Genomic DNA, 6062 nt, shown 5'->3' with positions numbered 1-6062 from the left:
AGGGGTCATAGGATGACCTATGACCCCCTTCAACCCATATAAATGATTCTAATAGAAACAATATAGTAAAAATATAATAATATAGTAATAATAATAATAATATAGTATAATAATCATATATATATATATATATTAATATATATTATATTTATAGATTATAATAATAATAACATAATATATTTTTATATATTAATAGTTACATTATTATAATAAATAATAATAATAATAATTTAATTTAATTTAATTTAATTTCATATATATATATATATATATTAATATATATTATATATTTATAGATTATATATTATATCTTTACATATTTCATAACTCAAATTAGTCATATAACTCACAAATTCATTTTTCCCTCCAATGGTTTTGTGCCACCAATATCGAATATCCGATATGAAAGAAGATATCCAATCTTAGATCAGATATCCAATCTCAGATCGGATATCCAATAAGGCTTGGGTCTTACTTTCTAGGTTTGGTACCTGGATAGGTGAAAAAAAGTCAGAGTGGATTTTGAATGGTTTTAGATGTCTTAAAACTCTATTTTGTTCACATCGCTAATTTTTGACACACCATGATCCTGCACATACCCTTAATTTAAAGTATTTATACTTTAATTAAATTAAATTATCTCCTAAAGGCTAATGTACTAAGGAATTAAAAATATTTAATTTAATAACTATGCTTATTATAATTAATTGAATGCAATTATTCAATTAAATAGAAAAGGCATTTATGAGGTCATATCTCATTTTATTAAATTGAATATCTTTCCCAAATTCTATTTCTTAGTTCAAAATGGAAATTCTTAGTTAACTACTTATCGAATTAGAAGTGACTTAATTCACTTACTCTCACACTAAAGAGAATCTGAGTTAGCTATTTCTTGTACTCAAGATCTAAGTCAGTTAACTGCATCTATATTGGGAATCTTCCACTTTGACTAAATCTTGGCTTCAGTCTTGACCGTCGATCTAAGTTGATTTCAACTATTGATGGATTCCAAGAATTCTATTTAAGAGACTCATAAATCCTCATTACAGAGGTTGAATTTTTATGCTATTGAATTATTGTTAGATTGAATACTCACATTCATAGCTTTATATGTGCTTTTGTTTAATATCTCAATATCATGTAGATTAAACAATACATACATTTAATTTAGTTTTCTTTTATTGTTCAATAGAATAGATTGCATTTCATATAGATTACTTGCACATTCATCTTTTGCATAAATCCTTCATTCTCAAAAGGTCTGGTTGCTTGCATCTCATTCTGAGAGCTCATAGGAAAAATCCTTCTAGATAGAAGGCAATAGGTCGCACTATCGGGTGTCTAGGGTAAATGACTCTATGTTTATCCCAAGATGATTTTGTAGGTAATGACCACATTGAAGTGTGTGAGGTTTACAAGCCCACAAATTCATGAATACATTTCTAGCACCCACTATGGGGCTCAAAAAATATTTTTTTCTAGCCTCATTCATCTAAATTTCTATCATTTTCATTGCTCTGGTGTACTAGTCTGTATAGATTCCATAATTTTTGTGCAAGAAATTTCATTTTTGTGTGAAGATTTGAGAGTCTCACACATTGGTCTCCACTTTCTCATGCAAAAAAGTGCCCTATTGCACAAGTCTTCATGCAAGAGCTCATTTTCTCACATGGGTTGGTGAAAGATCTTGCACAAGCCTATGCAAGATTTCACACAAAGTTTTGAAACAACATAGTTAATTTGTCATTTTTTAGCATACTGTTTATTAATTTTTATTGATGTGTTTTTCTCTAGAGCATCATTATTCTATTTTTCTGGTTCTCTACATCTTAACAGTTGTTTGTAGGACATTTGACAAAGATTCCTTATACAAACTCTCCCAAAAATGAACTAACTGTTTGTTTGCAGGATGATTGTTGAAGATATGTTTATCGAAGAACAACATTAAAACCCACTAAACAATGTGTCTTCTTTCCTTCTTTCTAAACATAGTCTAATTAGGGCTTGTGAACTTTTTAGGGTGCAAGATAGATGAATAGGAGATTATACTCTTCACCACTTGGAGGTCATGACTAAGGGTGAATTAGAAACCTAGACACTTCTAAAAGACAATATTCTAAGGGAGGCAAGTAGCTTAGTGGTTCTCTAGTGCTAATCCTTTTCTATGATGAGATGCGGGTTTCCTTTCAAGGGGATTAAAATCTTTAGGAAGGATGAGTCTATATTGATTAAGCTAAGTCAGTAATTAATGTATTCTACGTGTTTGGGTGAGAAACTAAGGTAGAAGAGTATGCTCTTTCCCCTTGAAGGAAATCAGAAACTTTGACCCTTATGTTCAAGCCAATAGTTTGAGTCAATCCTTTAGAGGGCCTGCCAGAGTGATCCAACCTCTGAGAATGACCCAAGTGAGCACACTCCTTTCGTTAGAGATTCCAACTCACTATAATCAAGATGCTTTGTAGAATGAAAGACTCCAAAGCTAGATTAATTTCTTTCCCTTGATTCTTGATATCACTTATCAAGGGGAAGCTCTATCTATTTCACTAACTGGCAACAACCCCAGTCTTTCTAAGCAAGTGTGTGTACTCTTAGATGCTAGTGTGGGCTGCTGGTCTTAACTCCACTTGCAGAGCCACTGGGGATTAATATGAATATAAGCCAAGTAAAAACCTTTTAGTTAGAAGCTACTCAGTTCACCTCTGAAAGGAGGCATAATCTTTGTGCAAGGAGGGGGAAAAATCTCTCCTATAGAACTCACCATAGGAATGCTACTACACGTTGGAAGGTGGTATATGTGCTTGACCCCTACCACAAGGGTGTTCACTTAGCATATATGTTATTGAGCCCTTTGAATAAACCAAAAACATGAGCGCCCTCTAGGGGGTGACATAGTTGTGTGAGGTGCACACATGCGCATAAGTTGTGGGACAAAGGTTTTACCTTCTCTACCATTTTTTCTTTCTAGGGATAAAGTGTGTTTGTTATTGAGTCCTAAACATGTCCAAACCTACTAAAACAAATTGAAAGTTAAGACTTACTTTCCCTTTCAGTTGCTTTTCCCTCAGTTGGATTATATTTGACTATTGCTTGCTTCCTGTGTCTTGTTGAAAACACTTTGTCTTGTTTGAAACCCAATGTCACTTTCACAAATCTAGAAATCAACCCTGCAATCTATTTATTATCTATCAAACAAACCTGCAATCTATCCAAAACTACCCAAAATTGTTGAAAATCTCTTCAAAATCCAACTCTATTGTCAGTCTAGTCCTGAATTTTGCACACAATCTTGCAACATTTCATGTGAGCAGTCACATCTTTGCGCAAGCCTATCTAGATCTTTGCACAAGAACTTGCATATTCCTATACAAGATCTTGTTGGGTGTCTTTTGTTGAACCTTTCATTTCTTGACATGACTGGACCACATCCTTGCATGAGTTTACATTGTTGTTCTAAGATTTTGCATCCCCTAGTCTACTTTCTTGTGCAAATCCTAGAGGATCTTCACACAAGACCTTGTGTTAAAACTATCAAATTGACTTATTCAAGTAATTTTTGATCTACATCTAGTCTATTTCTTGCATCGAGTTATCCCTTCTTTGTCTATAAATAGTCCCAAACAATGGCATTTTTCTTACCTGAAGATTTGTGATCCGTACTTTGACTAGTCTCATCTTTTAGTTGTCATTGATTCTCATTCTTTAGTGCTTGTCATACTCCACATTATGATAGTCATAATCTTTGGCTATTCTAGCCTTCAAATTAGACTATTTGTGCCTTAGTATACAACAATCTTATCTTGTCCCATTGAGACTAAGTTCTAGTGCGGTCATTGTCTAAGTTTTTGCTTCTTGTCCTTGTCTATGACTATTGCAGCAAGAAGCGGCAACATGTTTTATCCTCTTACACTTAGGCAAGGTCATGCTAGGGTTCATAATCATGGTAGAGGTTGCATTTCTTTTTTTACACACTCTACATCTAGTTCGTCTAGTGAGGGATCTTCATGATCTCCCTCACTTGTTAGATCACCTCGAGTCCAGTGAACATTCTCCATAAACTTGTGACAAACTAGGAACCCTCTGTATCAAAAGGATCCTAAGACTAGTAAAGCTCCCATATCTCTGAACAAAATGTTTGACTTCCTTTTCAAAGGACCTTTCCAATTGCAACATACTAAAACTAAACATGTTCCTACAATGGCTGATCATGAACCTGAACATGGTAGTCACAAAAGACATCAAGAAACATGTAGGAATGACAAAGAGAAAGACCATGACATAGATGAGGAACAGGAAGAGGTGAAAATATTTTTTGAACATATAGAAAAGTGCCAAAAAGAAAAAACTTTCAAAAAGTCATGGAAATCCTACTCAACAAAGAGAAAGAAAAGTACTTTCTAAAACTTTCCCAAGAGGGAGCTAAGCTACCCTCTCATTTCAATGTGGAAACCATCATCATTCTTGAAGAGGAAATTAAGACTTCCAAACTCCAAAAACAATTGAAAATCATGCAAGACCAATTGCCTTAGATGATGCATGAGAAAGAAAAACCTAGTAAAATATACACCTTAGACGCTCTTTGTCCATTTCCATTTGACAAGAGCATAGACATACCTCCTTTCCCAACAGGAGTAGAACTACCTAAGTATGACAAGTACTTTGGAACCACCAATCCCCAAGATCACTTGTAGGAATTTGGTGCCTTGTCTATGGAATTTATGCATAACTAGACATATCTCATGCATTTACTCTCCAAAAGCCTAGGTGGTCAAGCCTTGGAGTGGTTCTCACACTTGCCTCCCGGTATCAAATTTTTTGATAAAATTGCTAACTTGTTTGTCCAATGGTATTCTCATAGCATTCAACACCCTATACATATTTGAGATTTATTTAACCTTAAGCAAAAGGTTGGGGAGCCCTTCCTCACATTCCTCTAGAGGTGGAGACAACTCTACACTAAGTATTCATGCGAGATTTTAGAAACGGAAAAGCTTGTCATCTTCACTGATAATCTCCTACCTTATTTTGGGTATAGAGTCCAACTTCAAGGTCCACATACCTTTCAAGACATGGTCACATAGGCCATCTACATAGAGGAATTTATGGTGAAGAAGAGTGAACCCAATCTTTAGAAGGACACAAAACAAGGCTCCACCTCCAACAAGGACAAAACCAAGTATTTCAACAAGAACCAAGAAATTGTGCATGATGGGGTTGTTGATAATGTCACTCCTAAACTTGCTAAGGTAGCCTTTAATCTCACAGATGTTCTCAATGTAGCCAAAAATGCTGAGAAACCTCCTCCTAAAAATAAGACATCTAAGAATAAATTGAAAAACTCATGGGCCACACACCCTAAGTGAGAGTATACACCCCTAGGTGAACCTTTGGATGTGGTTTACAAAACCCTATTACAAAACAAGCTTATTTCACCACTGGACAACTCTCACCCCTATGATCCACAACCATATCCACCATGGTGGAATGAAACTACATTTTGTGAGGACCACCAAAATAAGGGACACAAAACCAGCAATTGCATAAATTTGTGTCATAAAGTCTAGGACATGATTGATGCTGGTGACATTGTGGTAGATGGACATAAAAAGAACTCAGATCACAAGGCCTTCAAGGAGTCCTTCCTGGCCTTTGAAAAGGGAGAAATTTCAAAACAAAAACCTAACAAAAAGGTCAACTATGCATACTCCAATGGTGACGATGTGATAAACATGGTTAAACCTATGGATTTTGAATACTATGATGTCATTACTATCAAGGGAAAGCAAGATAACAATAAACCTATCATGTCCAAAATTTATGAGATAAAACACAACCGATTTTTTTTTTTTTTTTTTTATAAATAAACTACTGAGTTAAAGATATACTACACTGGATCCTATACTTAGCCCTTAGCCAGTGATGAGACCAAATCTAGCATAAAATCATTGACATTCAAATACACAAATGTTGTTCTAATGTCTCAATAATGATAATACATGATCATAGTTAAAACGTAAGGTGCTAAATCACGTATGTTAGTCACTAACCCAACATTTTACTAA

This window comes from Cupressus sempervirens, chromosome 3 (assembly GCF_028749045.1).
Source record: "Cupressus sempervirens isolate cs-2001-9-10 chromosome 3, ASM2874904v1, whole genome shotgun sequence".
NCBI lineage: Eukaryota > Viridiplantae > Streptophyta > Pinopsida > Cupressales > Cupressaceae > Cupressus > Cupressus sempervirens.
This window is presented reverse-complemented; position numbering follows the sequence as displayed.